General features: G+C 46.0%; 1 protein-coding gene across 4 annotated transcripts in view; it reads right to left on the reverse strand.

Annotated features, from left to right (window-relative positions):
* The window catches only part of LOC126533843 (ATP-binding cassette subfamily G member 4-like), a 105,473-nt gene extending 86,386 nt beyond the window's left edge, over positions 1-19,087 (reverse strand). The window contains exon 1 of one of the 4 annotated variants that reach the window (XM_055072436.2): positions 18,730-19,087. The gene's annotated coding sequence lies outside the window, so the exon portion shown is untranslated. Of the gene's footprint in view, positions 1-495; positions 601-4,654; positions 4,813-11,428; positions 11,453-18,729 lie in introns of those variants that run through there. The other 3 variants (XM_055072439.2, XM_055072435.2, XM_055072438.2) reach the window with 3 other exon arrangements.
* Positions 19,088-21,660: the final 2,573 nt, after the last annotated feature.

Below are 21,660 nucleotides of genomic sequence, written 5' to 3' on the forward strand. Positions count from 1 at the left end.
TCATCATCACATGCTAGATGCACTCGACCTGGGCGGCCGCGGTGTCGGCCGCTCCCGAGATCCCGCGACACCATGGCCGGCCAACTTAAGTAAACCGTGGCTACGGCGGCTACCTCTGTGCTCCGCTCCCCACAAATTGGTGACACCGGACGACCGAGCCCACAGCGTCGTCGCACCGACTCTACCAAGGCGAGTGACGAGGCCTCACGCGGTCCGGCAGACGTCCCGCGGTTGTACGGTGTCCGGGAATGCGAAATCGAAATGCCGCACATCTGACTCATCCACGTGGACAGCAATTTCCTTCTCAACAAGGTTCCAGGCTCCGGCTGTCATTCGAGGCTCCGGCTGTCATTCCCCGGCCCCGACGTCTCCGCGGACTTGCGCGCAGCTGTCGTTGCTCACCACGTCATTTCGAGCGCTCACTCACAACAGCTCTCGCCATATGAACGGCAATATGTACGTGGCAAAATATGGCTTAAAAAGGCGGGTACGCACCTGTTGGTTATTTTCCACAACGTTTCTGAGGCGAAGTTGCGTCTTGGAACCGACGGATGGCGGAGCGTGGGGCGTAATGAACAACTCTGTTTCCAAATGCGCCAAGCGCGAGCGAGGCTTCCCGTATACGACTACGCTGGAAGGGTAATAAATACTGCCGTCGCTCGGCTTTGTCCAACAGCTGTGGTTGCGAACATCATTTAGTTTCGCCTGCGTGCACGGAATAGTAAGCTAGAGGAAATTCTTTCTCGAGAATGAGCGAGATGAGGAAGAGATAGATGGAAAAAGGAAATGTTGTCTGGGTAACGTGCTCACACCGTGAATAAAGTCATACAAAAATCCGCTAAACTAAGAAACAAGGAAGTTTAACAGCCGCTACAACGAAACTGCCTCTCCCTTTTTAAAGCAAAATTTCCTATTTGCGCACTATATCCCGGTATACGGCGTGAGTCCCCTGCCAGCCGTCGGTTTCTTGCTTGATCACGAAGGTTTGTGGTCCCATTTCTCGCCTGATGATCATGAGGATATAATTAGCCATTGTGACACGCTGTGTAGAGAGCGAGAGAGAGAGCGCTTTTATTTGTATTAAGTGAGGCATCTGCTTTGCAGTACAGGGCCCCATTGGCTCGCGACACTCCACATTCCCGCTGAATTAGCCGTTGCTGCTCCTGTGGGTCTGAGTTGACTGGCGCAGTATTCAACGATGGAGATGAGGGTCAAGGAGAGGGGGGTAGCTCGAAGGGAGTGGATACTCCCAGGTGCAGTGATATGCTGCGCGCTTTGCTCGTGAACGGAAGGGGCAGCATGAGGGGTTATTGTATGCCATGGTGTGGGGCAAAGGGACCGAGAAACGAATAGGGCTGTTGGAATGGCGGGGTGGGGGAAGTGTCTTCTGCTATGTCTGTAATGCTGTAGGGTTTCAGTGAAGTAAATTGGCGCTGTTGGTGTGTCGTCTGTCTGATATTGTAGTGTATTAAAAAAAACTATATCGGTTCCCAGGAAAGTATTCCGCATTCGTTTGCCCGTTTGGCTGGTTTACACAGCACTACGGTACCTAAGCACGGACATAAACTACAGGAATGCGGGCTGTAATGCACATTTTTGTGAATGCAAGCACCACCATCTCGCGGGTTCTCGCAGAACTCATCGAGTAGCTTGGAAGTCTGTAATACCCGAAACGCGGGTCGACACTTGTTGCGGTACGAAATCCCCTCCTGTGGCTTCAGCTTACTTCAGAGACATTGCTGCAGATTCATTGCTCAAGCCATTTGTCACAGCTTCATAGGTATATGCGTCGCGGGTACGAAAACAAATGTCTGCATAGTTAGTGAACTCGCCCAAATTACAGTACGACTGATGAAATATGTCAATATCGACAGCTTACCAAGTCAGTCATCGTTCGCGGTAATGCCAGTTTAGTACAAACACCTTGAGGTTCGTGAGCGAGTAAGGCAGATGCACTCACCCGAAGTACGATATGCCAGCTATAATGCTTGTATAAGGAATGCCAGGCGCATCAAGTGTGCCACTGTTTGTGCTAAAGTCAATGTAGTGCAGACATGCTTATAACAACAGAAAGCTGAGCTAGTTGGTAAGGATTCCTAATGCAAAGAAGGGGCGAGGCGTTCGGACACGGACAGAAGAGAAGTGGACAACACGAACGCCGACTATCAACTGAAGGAATCACTGAGGCGAAAAAAAAGAAAGGAGAGACAAAACTCATCTGCGCATGCTCTGGAATGGTAGCACCACGTGTAAATCTGGTACACGTGCCGGTCTACGTGAGCGGTAACTGTTGACGCATTTCATCTCTTCCTTATGTAAGGTAATCGAAGGCTGACTCACGCACGACCTTCCACCATTATTGATATGCAATGCCTCGACCATAAGATGCGTATCTTCATTCCCATGCCTGTAGAATATCGCGCATTCATCTAACTCAGGCGTGTAGTTACAATCTTGGCAGTCTCGGCAAAGTAAGGAAAGATTAGAAGGCGATCCACCGGCAAACGACCTTTTATGTTCTATTAGCCTCTGATACACCCCACCGTTTGCCCTACGTAGAAATGGCCACAGCTAAAGGGAACATTACATACCACATCTATACGACAGTCAGTAAAATTATTCTTCTTAATGTGCTTCACTGGACAAATATCTGTTCTTTTTTACCTTTAACCTGCTCTTTTTTCCTCTGCACGGCAGCGCATGTCTTATCTAGCTTATTGGGAGCAGTAAAAACAACATTAACGCCACATCTATGTGCAACTTTTTTAAGCCTGTGCGATACTGAATGAATGTAAGGAATGGCCACTACTTTTCTCGTGCTATTACTGCTTTCTATAGTAATGTCCGTCTCCCTCGAAATCGACTTCTTTAGGCGTTCAGCTGCAGTGGCCACGGCTACGCTAGGATAACCTGCTTCTAACAGGCGGCGGACCTGTGCATTAAAGTGGCGCTCATTTTGTGCGTATACGATTTGGTTTATGATTAAGATAGCCATGTTTGTTTAGATCATGAGAAAGTCACGGAGGCAAACTCACTCGAAATACGATACGGAAGCTCTGATGTTTAAAGGGAAGACGTGAAGCTCATCAAGCGGGACGCTGTTTGTGATAAGAATAATCTAGTGCAGACGTGTTCCTCTTCTTAGACTATCTAACAATTAGACTCTGATTCATTGAGGAAACCTGCTGTAGCAACTGCTCATCGTTAATTTTGTTTCAGCTTTGTTCTGTGCTAGCGTAGCAACCTATGTCTATAGTGTCTGCAATACATTAGCACTTGTAGTTCAGCAGTTATAGTTAGTAGCTACACGTTCACACTTTTGCTTCATTGTCATTAAGCAATTTATATCGCTTAAGAAATCAAGACAGTTCTTATATACTGTATGTTTGTCCCTGAGTTTCTAATGATGTTAAGGTATGCACTAGAGAGGTCTTGTCCCGAACAGCACGCCAGAGAAAGTTGGCCTTAAAATTGTTTTACTTTTGTAGAACGCAGCTTCCTATACGTCCCTTGCAGACATCTACAGCTCCATCCCACACTCTTCTTCGTTTATCACAAACGCAGTTCCGTGCAGATCAATGGAAAAAAATTCGAGAATGTTCCAGGTACTGTCGGATTTGTAGGCGGAACATCACTAGAGAGCCAGTAACACTCCACGTTCACAATGAGTAATTTTCATTTCCTATGCGTTAATGTTTTCTTGAAATGTAGCAAAAAGTTCACATGGTCAAAATTAAATGCCAAATGAGTGGTAGTTTTGCCATACGATGAATTTACCATGCCAAGTGAGCTTCTAGCTCGGACATGGTCCAGCCTCGGCTCAAAAGATCACTCGACGCATGTCCAGGGTTTCCGTGCTTTCTAACGTTTTGAAATAATAAAGGAATTCTAATCAAACGAGCTTCAAGAATGTTATTATGAGAACCCGTTAAATTTTTTCAAGCGGTAAGAAAACTTTCAACAAAGTCATGTACTGCTGATGCTCTATGCAGGTGGCACATGCGCACATTATAGCACCGCATTTCCGTTGAGTGTTATCAGCATGTATTATCAGTACTATCCGTATTGTCAGTCCCGTACAACACCAACGACTTCAGAAGAGCTGTCTGCGATAAAAAGATTCCAAAGACAATGCGTGAATTTGACAATAGAGCTCAGCTCGTCTTATCAGCGATGGCACGCTCTACAAGCTCAACGATTGAAGAACCTAGTGGGATGATCATCGTAATGTGTCATTTGGGCAAAATAGTTCTCGCTCTTATTATTTTTCTTGGCTCTCGTTCGCGGGTTTTTTCCTGCGACAGGTTCATAGCACTGCTTCTGAAGGCGCGCACTTTAGTGTGGGCGAGTTAATTACCGTACCATCGTCCATTTTATAATTTATATATGAAGTTTCTGTTGCAACATGCCACTTGTCGATTGCAAACAGTCGTAATTCTTTCTAGCAGTCAAAACTGATCCTGAAACTGAAAGTTCTTGTATTAAGGCTTCCAAGGCATCGCAAAAGATTCGTGGGGAAGCGTTGTTCTGGAATCTCGAGGCTTCGTCTCAATGAGCACCATGTTGTTATTAGTGACAGAACGCTAACAATTCTCCATTTACCCCCTGCAGGGTAGGCTGGTTGACATAACTTGTAATGTGGGCAGTTACTTACATGAGCTCTTTGTTCCCTGGTCCACTTCTTCGTGCACCCTCGCGAGAGACCACCGTTCAAACTAAGGCGAATGCGTGCGAAGCCCTCTCCGACATCTCCTATGCGAGCCATCAAGTCAAGACATGCTTGAAAGGCGTCTGTTTCTGCCAACAGTAGGAGTGCCAGCATTTGGAGCTAGCAGCGACAAAGAGCCCCTATCTCCTCGTGCACGTGCTGTAATCTTGCAATGGCCTGACGGGACTCGCCATGCAAGAGAAAGTGTTGGAGAGACAAGGCACAAGGAAAGGAGACGATGACTGACATTATCGCTAGCTTACGCGAAGGATACGTGGAGGTCTGCGGTTGGGGGATAGCTGGAGACAGACATTCTGGATATCAGAAATACCCGGGGGCTCAAGTTTTTTCGGAACACCGGATAGCTGCGACAAGTAGTGGTCCCGACTCTTTGCCGAGGCCCAACCATCAGATAGCGTCTTTTTATGTTAGAAGATTAAGTGAGTGAAGATATATATGAAAAAAATAGACAGTATCAGCCAAAGCACTTTATTACAATAAGTAGTTCAAATGGGACAGTGATACAGCAAACAATATTGCGGCAGCCAACGTTTCGACGAGTAGACAAAAGGACAAGTTCCCTGCTCCTAAAGCGTTGGCTCTAGCGACTTTACTTGTTTTACTAATGCTATTTTCTACAGGACTCCATCTCCCTGCTAACTTGTAGCTGTCTTGAAAATAGTCATGGTATCTCAAATGTTTAGAGGAAAATGAACTTAATCAATGGTAATTAGCGTATGAAAGAAGATAATCTAATTGTTCGTGCTTAATACAATTAATATAACAGGATGTCTTATGGCTCAATATAACACGATGTCATACGATTTAACAAAAGGATTTCACATGGTATAACGAGCGCGAAAATTGCACTAAAGAGACTGACACAGGCACACAAAAACACCACACGGCGTTTATGTGCGTCTATGTGAGTTGCCTGCATGTAATTTGCGGTCGGAGGACTTCATTGGGACCCCTGGCACTACCCGATATGGGCTACTTTAACAGTACAGGGTATGATACAGCTTCGGCGCAACACAGAACTGCACTCATGACTCAAATAAGCTGCTTTGTTAACGACCAGCACTATCATATTAAGGTGAAAGCCTTAAGTGATCATACCCCGGTGGCCTCAAAAAAAAAAAAAAAAGAAAAAAGGAAGCGTGTCGTCTGGCCCAATGGTACAAAAACTATCATCATCAGCAAGGGCTCATACCCTCCTGAGCAAGCAAAAAATGCAATGGCTAATACCTCTAGCAATGCAGAGGCTACAAGCACTCAGCAAAGTGAAGCGTACAGTGGATACATTCATTGGAATCGTGCAAGCGACGTCAGTCGTTCGCGCGATTCTAGAAACGCAGCGTCTAGTCGAGGGGTGCAACAAAACTACGTGACCTTCTCAATGGCTCAGACCCCCGTAAGCAATGGCTCATACCTCCGTAAGGCTGAGGCTACAAGCGCTCACCAAAGTGCGGCGAACAGTGCATGCGTTCATTGACATCACCCATACCATACTCAGAACTACATTCGTTTCAATCCCTGCTGATAGGATACAACACAAATTCGAAGAGAAACGTCGTTGGCGCGTCTGATCCCGTGATACGAGCGCGCATAGCAGCAGCTAAGCGTCGAAGACGAGCCGAAGAAGCCGAACTGCGAAAGCAGCAACGCGACGATGCGAGACAGCGCATTGCCAAGTGTATAGCAGGCTTTCGCTTTCCCGTGTTGCAGGAGTGTAACATGCTGCCGAACTTTTTTTATGTTAAGTGTTTCTAAAGAAAAAGACTATTGCGTATGGGTGGCGTCCGCAACACCTCCCGATTCTCTGACAGAATAATTGTGGTCATTACGATGGTCACGATAGAATCAGTGACTAGGCAAGAAAAAGTGACATTATTTCCACAGTCAACACAGAAAAAACAATACCTTGTTCACAAAATACAAGTGTTATTCTGCACGCGGAAGTGAGGGTCACAATCCAAGAACGGCATTTGGGAAACGCAGCCACAAAAACAGAAACACAAACGAAGATCGTACCAAAGCATATGTGTCATTCTAATCATCATCCCAAAACCCTCTCTCTGTCTTATTTTCTCAGTTTTCAGCCTGAGGGACAGGTTACAGGGCACAAGCCGAGACCAGCCGCTTGGCCTTATACTTTAAATGAAATCTCTCCCCTCTCTCTCTTTTATTCCACGATCTACAACGGTGTCAATAAACCAACCCAACCGACAACCAGTTTTGCTGTCTAAGGTTGGTTTTATATACGCCGAGGAATCTGTACAAACGCCAGATGTGCAACTATGGCTGCGACGGAATGGGAGAAGGTGGCGGAGACGTTTATTAACCCCTCATTTTTTTTTCAATCCGACCTTGATTGAGGTCAGTTGCTGGCGTGCAGCCTTGGGCAGATCCTCCAGCGCTGCCGAAATACGTGCAAGCAAAGAAAAAATAAAGCAAGAATGTAAACTCTATTTATAGTTTCACTGCTATTTTTTATCTGCTTATTGGCAGGCGTTAGTTGCTTTTAAAGAATCCTTGTGACATTGCCGGGGCCCAATCAAGTCTAAGTAACACGAACAAGCAGCGCCTTGTGTACAATCTTGACGAGGGCTCATATAAAACTCGAGTTTTTATAGTGATGGTGTAGTCGTCTGCGTAGTCAACGTTTTCTTGAGCATCTGAAATAACCTTATATACATGACGTTTTGATCTGCAGGCTCTTTTAGGTGGCTTTCGGCATACCTCTACCATATTTATTTATTTACTTTGAAATACTCTTAGCTCTTTCGGACTTTTGCATAGTGGGAAGAGTACAATCAGTGAACAGCACAGTTCCAACTCTTTCCAAAATTTTCTGGTGAGCAATTTTTATAAAATACGCATCGGTCAAGGTTATTCCAGTCTATAATTGTTTTAGGCACACACGAATATTTACAGACGTCAACTCTTGGCACGTCGGACATAAAAGCAAAGGAATGGTTAGTACGCGAGGATCGTCTACCACGCAGCCGCAAGCACAAGACGGAATCCAAATCGAATCTATTGTGATAGAGCTGGCAAAGGTACTTAAGCCTAGCAATTTTTCTGTGAACAGAGAGAGTTGGTAGCTCTGCACGTGCAAGAAGTTATGTTGCGGACTACGTTCTTAAGTAATGGGAAAATACAAACATCACTGCCAATCTCTGAACACGTTCAAGTTTGTCAACGAGATATTCATGATTTCGATGCCAAATTATAGTTAGGTATCCCAGAGGTGGCCTTACTATTGATATACATGCTTTTAGTTTGACATCCGATGGTGCATCTTCTAGTTTTCGCCGTCGGAATCCGAGTTTTCTTTGAGTTGTCCCACAAATATTAAGTACTTGATCACTCCAGTCCGTCTCATGAGAAATCGTAACACCTAAATATATTAATTTACAGGAATGTTTTATTTCTGTGTAGTTCATAATGCACGGGAAAACAAATGGCGTCTTCTTGTTTGACACAATTATAGAAGTGGACTTTTCATAACTGATTTTCATGTTCCACTTTACAGATGTCATTTTCAACTATCAAAGAGTCATTCAACAGGACCTGGTACTGCGGGATTATTGTGCGACAACATAACACGCAGTCAAACGACAAGAAACTTCTAAGATAGCGCAACGATTCTTGCAGAAGATAGGCGTACAGTTTCTGGTCTCGTAATTGCAGATGAACGAAAATTTCACGTATCATGTAGTACCTTCGAGCAGCATTTATTTAAATCGTGTCAACAAAGCTTCGCTTAAGGTAGATTGCAACAAGTGCGTTGGACCTGCCGTCTTTTCTGCCTTGATATATCGCTTTCAACGCCTCGATATCCCGGCGAAATTGCGATAATAATATTATGGAAGACTTCCGGAACGAGACGAGGGAAGAATTTACCTACAAAGGTCCACAAACCCAAAGTATCCGCAATTTCCCCAAAAAAGGCTATGCTAGCTACGCAAACACTATGTGCACAGGTGTCGTTTTGTGAGCGTGGTAGCGCAAAACGAAGCAAAAAAAAGGAAACCTTCATTTATGGAATAAACCCTATCAAAATTTAGTTGTGCATACATGGTCTCCTTTTTGATTGCGTGTTTTTGCTACTTTGTCATTTGTTTACACTTTTCATCACCTCCAGTGGGTCCAATTCTCGTCGTGGGATGACCCATGTGTTGACGCCACCGTCATCACTACAACAACAACGGCAACGGTAAGCATGCGCACAGAGGGCAAGTTTGGAGCGTTCGGAGCAAGCGGGTGGCAGTTCCAGTTTTTTAGTCGGAACTATAGTCTTGCGCCTGTGCGGCGGAAACAATTTGCGCTAACAAGTAGAGCCAGCAATCGCACTTGTGAAGCAGATCTGTAAAATACCTCTTTCTTTAAGTTTTTCGCAGTATGCTATGTTCAATACATTAGGAACTTGAAGACAACTCGGCGACGCACGAAGTGAGTAGCGCAAGCCTAGAACCAGGCACATGGCCATGATTACAAACGCGGTCTTGGAGTTCCGAACATTAACGAGAGGGGAGTACGGTAGCGCGATTCAAAGACGGGACAAAAGAAGACACAAAGGGACACACATAGCGCTGTGTGTGTCCCTTTGTGTCTTCTTTTGTCCCGTCTTTGAATCGCGCTACCGTACTCCCCTTGAAGATGCATTACCAACAAGCCCACATTGCAACCCTCATCAACGAGAAGAACGGGAGTGCTGCGAGACGACCCCATCGGGATCGCTCGCAGCGCCAAACCACCGACACAATGCTGCAGCTCCTATCTCGCTCAAACACCCCTGTGGCGAGAACAAATATGCTAATCACGCATGCACTTGATAATTTCCTGGCCACGCTCTCGTAGCATGCACTCCCCTCCCCCAACATGGATGTGCCGTGAAACGGTAGACTGTGCGACAGCTATCACCATCATACTCGCCGTACCACCTTCATCTATCTACTTTGGCTCTGTTGTTGTCGCAAACCGTATTCCCAGCGTGGAATAGCAGGAAACAGTGGCGCCACATCACTCAGGCCGAGTGCTCTATTTTTCACTCGCTAAAGCTCCTCTCTTTCTCTTGGAGACATGTCAATTTATCCTTTTGATAAATTGAAGTTTGATAATTGATAATTTGAAGCTCAGAGGTCTAATTTTGTATTTGGAGGCGGGAGAATACCTACACGTAGGTACCCTCCCTCCCCGCTCTCCCACGCAGACACACAAACAGACATAAGTGACGCGGATGATTCCGTACATAACGCAAGTCTAGAACTCGGGTGGAGCTGAAAAAAGTGCATAATAGCTGTGTCTTACCAGTACTCACGTACGGGGCAGAAACCTGGAGGCTTACGAAAAGGGTTCTACTTAAATTGAGGACGACGCAACGAGCTATGGAAGGAAGAATGATAGGTGTAACGTTAAGGGATAAGAAAAGGGCAGATTGGGTGAGGGAACAAACTCGAGTTAATGACATCTTAGTTGAAATCAAGAAAAAGAAATGGGCATAGGCAGGACATGTAATCTGGAGGGAAGATAACCGATGGTCATTAAGAGTTACGGAATGGATTCCAAGGGAAGGCAAGCGTAGCAGAGGGCGGCAGAAAGTTAGGTGGGCGGATGAGATCAGGAAGTTTGGAGGGTCAACATGGCCACAATTAGTACATGACCGGGGCAGTTGGAGAAGTATGGCAGAGGCCTTTGCCCTGCAGTGGGCGTAACCAGTCTGATGATGATGATGATGATAACGCTGTGCTCCGGCTCTCGGCTGGGAAAAAAAAAAAAGTGCAGCTTTCGGCTTTCCCCGCGATCGGCTGCCTTTTATGAGATGTGAGCTCGCGAAATTAGCGCGCCCAGCGTTAAATATTTCGCAGCACAGGCGCATCTATACAAGAACTGTCAAAAAGCGGGGATGTCCATTCAAACATGTGCATCGATTGCGAAATTTTAAAAGCAACAACGTTTTATTACTTACGCGATTGCTTAATCTATTTGTTATCAACAACTGTGTCCGTCAAGCACCTAAACCATTTGCCAGGCAGAATTTGCCTATTCAGCATAACCTTGTTATTAAAAGTGCAGATATCTTATCTTAGGGAGAAGAACGAGAGAGAGAGAGAGAGAGAGAAATTGAGGACCCTCCAATTCCTACCGTTTGGAAATTACCTGTTGTAAGGGAAGCGAAGTTTCAAATTATATAAAAAAAAACAACAATTTTTTTTTTACTGACTCGGATAAATAAGCAGATGTATGTACTCGTACATGCTGCCATCTACGCTTTCATTGCGATCAGAATTCGTAAGCTACTTAACGCACTTTCCGGTATTCATGAATCTAAGCGTTATAATTTCACGCCCACTCGGGTCACTGGGTACGTGACACTGGGCATATGCCACAAGGTAAGTGTCACTGCGCATGCGTAGCTCGGTATGCGCCGCTCATCAATACACGCAGACCTGCGAACATGCGCATCTCAAAGTTTGTAAAATCCTTCAGTCATAAAACTGGAAAGGGAGACGAATAGCGTGCATGCTTAAAAAAAAACAGCTTGCCTTCAGCAAGCACCTTTGATACATGCGTACTTTATAAACGACGATTCACATTTACAGCACAAAGACGGCAGGAAACTTGGAGAACGCTTTCGACAGCAAATGACTGCTCTAAGCCTATCTGTCCTACTTTCAGTTTCAAAAAGAAGACTATTACAGAAATAATGCATACCTTGACTGAGAAAGCACACCACGTGACATTTCAGTGGCTTCCAAGTCACTGCGGCATCGTAGGGAACGAACACGCCGATAACGCTGCTCGGTCGGCTCTTCAAGGCGACGAAGAGGAGCCGATACCATTATCACGGACAGACGCCGCCAGAAAACTTCAAATGCTCAGCCGTGACATCACGTTCTCCTTGTGGAACGCAGGAAGGTGTCAAAACAACCGACTCCACAATCTTGACTCCTCTCTACGCCTTTGCACTGCAGCTGGACTCTGCCGTCGCGAAGCTAACCTGCTTTGTCGAATATGGCTAGGAGTGGCCTTCACCAAGTCCTTTGCATTCCGAATCGGATGGACCGACGACGCCTCGTGTGATGACTGTGGTAACGAGGAGACTTGTCAACACCTTCTCTGCGACTTTTCTCGCTGTAATTTACAGAGACGATCCCTCGCAATCACGATAGGGCGATTTAATGGAAGACCTCTAACAGAGGAACTTATCTTAAAATGCCGCCATCACAAGGGGGGGGGGGGGGCATCGTAGTAGAGGGCGACGAGGGCACTGTTGCAGTTTTTAAAGGCAACAGAATTGGACAAGAGGCTGTAGCCTGAACAGATGTTTATAGTGCTGCAAGTGCTACTGGGCTATTGCGGTGACAGTATGCGGCGACAGTGACCGACTGTAATTGTATGTATGTCTATGCTACTTTCTTTCTTTATCTCTACTTTGTTATCATTTTACCTCCCCCTCCCCTCTCTCCCCAGCGTAGGGTAGCAAACCGGATCTTCCCCTCTGGTTAACCTCCCTGCCCTTCCCCTTTCCTCTCTCTCTCTCTCTTCAAGGACATTGTCGGAGATCGACGAGCGAAAATGTTTCGCCAGCTGACTCAACAAATATTTTTTTAAAGTTGACGGAACATTTGTAAAATCATAAAGGAAGCCAAAATTCACAAAATTTGCGAAAAATTTGGGAGAGTTGGCAGGTATGATGAGCCTCTTTGACTCCAATTCCGGTCAACTACGACGCATGCGAGTTCTCGTTGCCCGTGGGCGAACAGCTCCCTTCCTTAGCCATCTTCCTGGTGGTGGTGATAAACTTTAATAAATATTGAGCCGTATCTTAAGCTATTCCTGGGTTGGCCCTTGGTCTCGTGAAGTGGCCAGCAGTCGGTGACGTCCGGCGACTTCCGAAGCCCAGCCCACCAGCTGCTTTTGGACAGCTGGGTCGGAGCTGGACACCGCGACCTCCCATCGCTCGAGGTCAGTGAGTTGCCATTCTGATGGCGGTTGGAACTCAGAGCATATGTACAGTATGTGATGGAAATCAGCTCTTGGGGCTCCACACAAGGTACACTCTGGAGAGAACAGCCCTGGGTGCATTAGTGCTAGAAGGGCGGGGGAGAGAAAAGTGCGAGATTGTAGCTGGCGCCACGTCACCTGCTCTATTTTAGTGAGTGATTTGTGAGGCGGAGGATAGTGGAGTCGTTGCTCTCTGTAGTGGAGTGAAATTTCGTGGTATGTGACCATTCGGTCACGGGCGCTTCCTGGCTCGGCGGTTTGCCCTGCTCGGTTGACGTACGCTCGAGCGGTGTCATGGGCGGCTTCGTTGCCTGGATGGCCCGCGTGCGCGGGGACCCATATGAGTTGAATGGGCCTAGTGGGGGGCTGAGAGGAGTTGAGAATTTTATGGGCGACGGCATGCGTCCGTCCTTTTGCAAAGTTTCTGATCGCGGTTTTTGAGTCACTGAATACGAGTGTGGCAGTGGTTGAGGAGATCGCAAGGGCAATTGCAGCTTCTTCGGCTTCTACTGAGGTGTGCGTTAGGACCGATACAGCTGCTAGAGGTGAAAGATTGTTACCGATTGCGCAAATGGCAAAGGCTGGCTGAGTGGTGTATGCCGCGGCATCTACGTAGACAGCCTCCGTGTGCTGGTTGTACCGTTTGTGTAGTGCCTGAGCTCTTGCTGCGCGTCGAGCTTGGTGGTGGACTGGGTGCATGTTTTTTGAGAGTGGATGCACTGTTAGAAGCTTTTGGGTGGCCCCGGGGGTGGGGTTAGCGCCGGAAATATAGCACAAGTTATGTGGTACTGGGTATGAATCAATGGCTATGGATATCAATGGATATAAGCTGCTCTTCATTGAACCTCTTTTACGCCTATTTGGATCCCTGGATAGGTGGCATAGAATATGTGCTTTTCTTGACAACAATGATTCTAACGTATCCAGCATATCTTCGCCAATTACACTCTTATCATATTACAGAGTGATAATTGCACTAACGTCGCCTAACATCTCCCAAAGGAAAGATGTTCTGCCATTTTTTCCCGTGGGTTGTTCAGAAATGCGCCACATAAAGTCAGAAATGTAAAAACAAAGAGATTATGAAATGACACATTGTAATATGACACATAAGTGTCATGAACACTACTGACACAGTACAGGAACACAGACTATCATGAGACAAAAGAAAAAGAACGTGCCTGATAAAATGATACAATATATATATGTCACAAACACCACACGTGAAATACAGGTATACAAAATGACAAAAATGAAAATGGAGCATACAGTGACAAAACATGATATTGCGTACAGATAGCGTTATATTCACCATGTTTTATATCGCCGTGCGAACTGCTTGTTCAATGAGAAAACTGGGCTGCCGGCCTAGTCAAAATAACCGCTTAACCGTTCTCGAGGTCCCTGCCCAGCCTTGTCCACGCTGAAACCTGTTTGCAGGAAACCTATACTACAGCGAACCGCGAAGTGCACTGAAATAGCTGCTGCTTGAAATTAGACGTTTCCTGTTCAACGACCTTCTAACTGAGTAGACGGTTTGCCGCAGCACTGTTCTTTGCACGGAATGCGACCGCCTCGTTTCTGCTTGCTGGTCACAATTTAGTCACGTCGTCACAGAATTTAGGCGCGTCTCTAAAGCATGTCTGAATGGCTGCTGCATCTTCTATGCCGTTCGTACAACGACAGAGAAAGAGACAGAGAGATAAAAGCCCTAATTCACTCTCTATACTGCTTTATAAACGTAAAGAAGACGTAAGTCTTCACCAAGGTCTACATATATTATATATATATCGGGATATCGCGCTGCGTGTTTATTGCGCAGAACAGAATTTTTTGCATGACACAGTATGAGGCACGGGTCTATTTTGCATGTTTTTACGTTCAGTGTTCTGTCTCGCACTAATACATGAATTTACGCGGTAATTTTGATTAAAAGCTTGTCAGCTGAACGTGGTTCTCAGTTTGATTTTTTTCCCCCCTCGGACCTCTCGTACTAAGAACTGATTAAGCAGCGCTAGGACTCACGCCCGGATCCACATACCTGCAAAAAAGGAAAGTAAATTAAATTCTGGGGTATTACTTGCCATACCGACGAACTAACTATGAGGCACGTCAAAGAAGGTGGGGGGGGGGGGGTGACTCAGCATCGCTTTCGATTTCCTGGGGTTCTTTCTATTTAACGTGCACCTAAATGCAAGTGACTGAGCGCTTATAAATGCTGTGTGGCATTTGACAAAATATGCAGAAAGAAATGACACACTATGCTTAGGCAGAAAAGATCTGTACGGTGTTCCTTTTTCTTTTTCTGTAATCATTGTTGCGATGGAAATAGCGGCAACGTTACTGCGACGCGTGGCGGGTATCTGGGCACCGCGTCTGGGTCTACAAGGCAAAAGAAAAAAATATTACGAACAAAATTCGGTCATCTCAGCAAGAACGGCCAACCTTCCGGTAAGCACGTACGCAAGGGGCACTCAGCGGTCTCAGTGTGCAGCCGTGTTTATCGGGCGATAAGAAGCGTACGCAAATGCATTTCCCCATTTTCTCTTTGTGACTCTGACTGCGCATACGTCCCATCTCTCCCGCTTATCTTCAGCGGCCTTGGGGTGCGAGAAATGTTTTCTAAATTTTGTTTTCCGACTTGCTTTGTTACTTATGTTTATGCGGTTCATCTAAAGTGTGCAAAATTATGCACCGTACCACGATATGACCTCATAACCTGCTTTCTAATTGGGTGAAGGTTACGGATGTGATTAAAGATGGAGATGCTGAAGAGCAGCTATGAATAAGTATGAACAAGGTAAAATATTGCTCCAAACCAGATTGTCATTGATTTAGGGCAATAATGTTGACCATCTATCACTGGAGAAAGTGAAGGAAAAGGTTTGTGTGCTTGAATTTTGCGCCAATATCTTGACGGTGGTGCATCGGTGCGACGTTACGGATTTTAATGTAGTCTCCTATCAATGCAATTTCTGTAAAACCACACGCGTCAGCGAACTTGCCGCAAATTCCTTCTTTCCTTCACTCCTCTCTCTCCCTGTGATCTTTGTTTTCCCCTTTCCCATTCCCCCGGCGTAGGGTAGCCAACCGGACGTTATTCTGGTTAACCTCCCTGCCTTCTACTTTTCTCTTTCCTCCTTTTTTTATGTAGTCTCACGCATTTTGGCCGTTTGGGAGCCGCAAAAGTTTGGAAACTTGATATATTGATCTTTCGTTCCACGAGGTCGCGGGATCGAATCCCGGCCACGGCGGCCGAATTTAGATGGGGGTGAAATGCGAAAACACCCGTGATACTTAGCTTTAGGTGCAGGTTAAAGATCCCCAGGTGGTCGAAATTTCTGGAGTCCTCCACTACGGCGTGCCTCATAATGAGAAAGTGGATTTGGCACGCACAACCCCCATATTTTTTTTTCTTTCGTCACAGGTAAGCAATGGACCGTAAGCCACAATATAAGCGCTGTAGAAACACGTGACGTAATGGAAAGCTCGCGCGGGAACCTCAGGGCAGCGCTGCCGTCAGTCTTTCGTTATTTCGAATTTTGCGATTAACGAAGCCAGGTATCGTGGTAAGAATGATTGCTTCGCTACTGAAAAAAAAAAAAAGAAAAATAAAGCAGTTCTCTAATACAGCCCAATTGTTACTACGCTTCGTTTCTGTCCCATGAAAGAGGTATTGGTAAACAAAAAAGAAAGCAAAGAAAGTTGATATTCACAAGAATGCATATTGAGGAGCTACAAGTTTTGTCGTGGTATCTCACCAAGCATTGTGTTTCCTTTACCATTAAAACAACGCTCCTGAAGAACATGAACGAATTATCCTCCACGGTTTGTGCTAGGTTGACGAGGCAAACTACAGCTTTGCAGCTGCGTACCGCGGATTATGGCAGAATCGACGTGATCAAAACAAGACGGAACCATATTGGCTAACCAGAAAATATCATTCATACAAGGACACAAGGAAAAGCGGACAGAACACGGTCTTCCATACGATTTCTAATTACACACAAGCCCAACGCCCCCGCACGACCACGACAGAAAATTCAGCTACTTATCCGACAATCCCGCCGACGCCATGCTTACACAGTATTCACCAAGGCACACACGCTCAACTGCTTCAAAAATTTCCCTCGTGCTTCGGTCATTACTTCTCCCCAAACCGCACAGCCTGGATGCCTTGGCTTACATCAAGTCTCTCACGCGAATTCCTATGTGGTTGTGGGCAACTAAAGTTCAGATGGAAGACAGCACTCTTGTCTACATTTCTGCGTGTCGTTTATGGATGCGGGTATCGGTGCTGGTTACCTAAACATGTATTCGCCATTCCAACTCGTACAGGTCAGCCCTTAAACAAGACGACGCCTCGCGACAAGACGTAAGTCCCAAGTGATTAACAGTGGTCGAAGAAGGAATGTTGTTGGTGCAAATGTTGCAGTCGGGGGCGGGGGTGGGGGGAGGGGGCAAGTGTGTCTCTCAGGGCAGCAACTGCATCGTCAGTAATTGCTGCCCTGATAAGGACACGTCCTCTTTCCGAAAGGTTGGCTCCGCAGACATTCCTTGGTCAACGACTTTTAATCACCCTACCTGATTAATGGGTGTACAGAATATTTTTTCTGCTGAAATCTGCGTAAAACGAAGATACGAATCCATAGACCGCGCTTCTCCGTTGAAATGCTTAGACGTAAACACACGGGCACGCGTGGGCACGTCGAAGAAACAGTGTTTTCCTGAGGGAACGGCCTCACGACATTCATCAGGGGACAGCGCTTACCTCTTGACGAAGAACGTGCCGGGGATTTTAGTGCAGCAATTATTTTTCCACGAACTTGCGCAGGTTGCTTGTGCATAGCTGTTAGCTCCGAAGTATGCCAGGAAATCCCCCGAGCCACACCATGAGTGAAAATGAGAGGCTCAGAATATATATACATATATATATATATATATATATATATATATATATATATATATATATATATATATATATATAGAAAGAGCTAAATTATCTGAGCAGTTCGATGGTCTCATTGAGTGACATAGATGTGCGCGTGGATTGCTCGATGCGCTGACCCTTTGACGTCGCAGTATATTTGCACATCGTGTGGATGTTCCTTCGAGTAAAAGCTGGTTGTTAGTCGGCGCCCTTGCGCTGTCGTTCCTTGCCCCGTTGTTTAGCAAGTACGTTTCGAAATGTGCCAACGGTGTCAATTTTCAACCGTTATACGAAAAAAAAGAAGCTCGCGTCCTTTTACCTTATATAACCTCATTCGACGCGACTTTCTCTAAAAGTCGGCGAGGTGTAAGGAAAAGGAAATACTCAAGAAGCTACATCGCGAATGATATGTCAAGAATACTATACCAATTGTATCAGTGAATACAATGGTGGTATTCTTAATTGACTGCTTCATAAGTAAGACCACCAAGTCACATGCACACATGCTCCCAAAAAAACACGAACATCCATCCAGCTCGGCCAAATATGCTGAGAGGATTTTCAAGACAAACGCCGATAAACTACCGTGTCAAGAAGAAAAAACCTAAGCACAAGTCGAGTGTTTTACGTAAACATTTCAATCGAAGACGTAGCGTGTTTTATATGATAAACATCTTATTGTAGGCTACTTCCATGCGACTCTTTTGAGTATATTACATAGCTTTTCGTAGAGCCATTGCAAAGCACAATGACAATTCATGCATCATTTGATTAAGGTTACCTCCTCCGTTAAGCGAGGGTTAGCGTTAACGACTAAGGCTGCTCATCTGACGCACAGTAGCATGCCAGCGAGCCTAGAAATTGCACCCACCCAAAACACGAACGCAAGGCCACAAGCCACAAACTGCGATTGCTGGAGGACGACCGAAAAAAAAAAATTATCTAAGGAACGTAATCTGCCCAATGAACGTGCTATGTGGCAGCTGTATGCAGATCGCACAAGTGGTTGGAACGACGAACACGCCCCCAATAAGCCGCGCGATTCACTGCGCGGCTCAAACCGTAAACAATCACTCACCCAAACTGGCCAAAGGTCTCGAGGCTCGCTGCTCGTGTACTAGTTTCCGCCGGACGCGAGGAACGTTTTGGGCGACCGCGAAACTGCTGACAGGCGAAAGCGTCCCAAGCGAATCTCTCGCTCCGCGACCGATTGCGACACCAGTTGCGAAGTAAAACGTCCGCGCAAAAAACAAAACAAAACAAAAAAGCAACAACAAAACCGCGGACAAACGCTATCAGTTTTCACTTCCTCTCGAATGAAGAAGTGATTGTCAGAAGTCGGAGGGCTCTCCGATAAGAACAAGCCCCACTTTCTCTCACCGCTCCCGCGCAACCTCGAGACTTCTTTCGGCGACGGACCAGCAATGCTTGGCGTGCCAAGATGATAGCCGATCGGAGCTGGGACGCAGCCGGGATGCGCGATCTGTGTCGCGTTTCGCTTCGATAGCGGCGTGCACGTACACAGTGTAGGATACGTGCGTGTTTTTCGTGCGACGCACGTCGCTTCCTCCGCGGTATGAGCGGGATCGAGGACAAAGTGCTTCCAACAAAGCGTAGTCCACACAGCGATGGATTGCAGACGAATTTTGTCACTGGCCGTGAGATGAACTAAAGGGAAAGGAGAAATTCTTCTGGCCGCACGGTGACTGTGCAGTCGGCGGCCGACAGATGAAACTACAACGATGTGTAGTCCACTACGGGGACTTGAGCACGCGGAGGAAGGATAGACACACAACGCTTTACGCGCTAGTGTTGGTAACATCGACGAACGATCAATCGATTAATCGATAAAAGGTATCCCACAGAACGATTACTCTTCATCGATGTCCGTCTTTCGTTTAATCGAGTTAATTAATCCATTAGACACGTTCGATCAATCGTTTCCGAGAGTCTGACAGGAGCTGCGCGGAAATTTTGAAGTCGTACTTGAATGGTGGAACACGAGAAGCGGTTCCCAAGCCAGAGGCTCGCGATGCCCTCGCTAGTGGTCACTGGCCGTCGTGCCACTCACAGTCCACCAAAAATGTGGTACAGCAGGCGCGCCTGTCAGGAGCATGTGTTTTGACATGGCGACGGAGTTCATGTCGATTCCAGCAAAGCTATAGCGTCCGATCACCTATTCTGGCATGGTGCTTGTGTGGCCGTTGAAAGAAGGTGCCGGTTTCACCCAAGCATCCCACCCAATTGACATTCCATCGCTCTGTACAAGAGAGCATGTGGTTTAAAATCTTAAACCAGCAATGTTCTGTTCCCCTGTGCATATTGCAGTTTCTTGCATTTTTCAGTTGGAATTCACCTTTCACTTCTGCCATCTTTCATATTTCTCGGTTATCTGTATTGTACAGGGACTCACTAGTGGCATGTATCTTATTTGATTCTGCACTAAGTACCATTTTATAACACATATTGTTTATCTTTCAGAAACTACTAGTGAAAATAGAGTTAGTCTTCGACAAATTGAAGAGTCTCCTTTATCAAACGTTTATACACTTGCGTTTCAAACGTGTCTCCACCTCTTAAACACCAAAGTAGGGTCCCGCAAAAGTAGGTAACTGTGCTTCAACCTTTTTTAGAAGTGCGCGGAAGACTTTTGATTAATCAAGCAATCGATGAAAAACCCTGCATCGCGAGCGATTAATCGATTAAAGGCTAAAATGATGAATGATTAATCGTTAATAGAACAAGAAAATTAATCGACCATCCCTATTACGCGCACGATTCAATATTACTGTCCAACAAGCCCTTTAGACACCCTCGTTGAAATGTGAACATCGCAGGGGGGGAGTAGTAATGGGGTAGAAAGCTGTCAGGAGGGACAAATGGTTGGCAGGACAACGTGTAATGAAGCAGAGGGAGATTGAGGTTGAGAGAAAGAACAGAGAGGCGAAGAGTAATGATAGTAGTAATTGTGCGCTTATTCAAATAGATAAATAAATAAATAGATAAATAAACAAATAAAAAGGATGGTAAAGAAAGTGGCAGCCGATCGCACTGTAACTGGCTAGCGCCGTCTGCTGACACCTAAACGGAGGTTAGCATTGGGAGGATGGGGGTAGGAGAGTAAAAGAATAAGGACAGAGAAGATAGCAGAGAGGTTAGAATAAACAGATGACTATTTGAATAGAATAAAGGATATTTAGAATATTTGCACTTTTATAGCAAAACATATTTTGGCCATCTTCCCGCGGTATGGGTTTCATCGTCAACTTCTCTGCGGATCTCTCTCTCCGTAGTACATATGCGCTGGGTGGGAGGAACCTCAGGAATAGAATAACGGATGATGGTAAGACGATAAGCATTAGCTTTGGATGGCGCGACCCTTTCACAGGCTGCAAAGTTCTTTCCGAATCTGAGGAGGGACCGAGGAAGGCTGTGCTTTCCAGCTACTTAAACGGCCGCACTTCTTTGCTGCGAGGACGTACTTCGCGGCTCAGTACGCCAGCTTTACAAGCTGCGGGTCGCCCGATTGGAGCCCACTATCTTGTTGCGATAGTGGCTTGCGTATCTTGTTGCCGGGGGTCTAGAACGTTGACTGTCAATAATTAGTTAGTGATCCTGCCTATTTGCATATCTGCCACCTATTGAGTTGCTGGTTTGACGTCGTTCAGCATGTTGACGCTTTAAGTGTGACAATTGTTCGCAACTGAAAACTGTTTTTTACTTGGACAGTCATCACAGTGTTGTCGCAGTGTTGTTGTAGTCCTGATAAGGTCACTTTCTCATGTTGAACTCCACGTTCACCATAATGGCGAAGTAAAATAAAGCAAACTGTCACTATTGCGATTCAACTTGGGCTACTATGCAGCCGTGCCACAATTTTGCGAGCCGGGTGACCTAACTACCGCGCTACCGCACAAGATTCGTGCTCGGCAACTTGTGCACCACGAAGACTCCGAGATTGCCAGCATTCTCGCGCATATCTTGGAGGCCGTCACAGCTATAGACACTG

This window comes from Dermacentor andersoni, chromosome 7, assembly GCF_023375885.2.
Source record: "Dermacentor andersoni chromosome 7, qqDerAnde1_hic_scaffold, whole genome shotgun sequence".
Lineage (NCBI taxonomy): Eukaryota > Metazoa > Arthropoda > Arachnida > Ixodida > Ixodidae > Dermacentor > Dermacentor andersoni.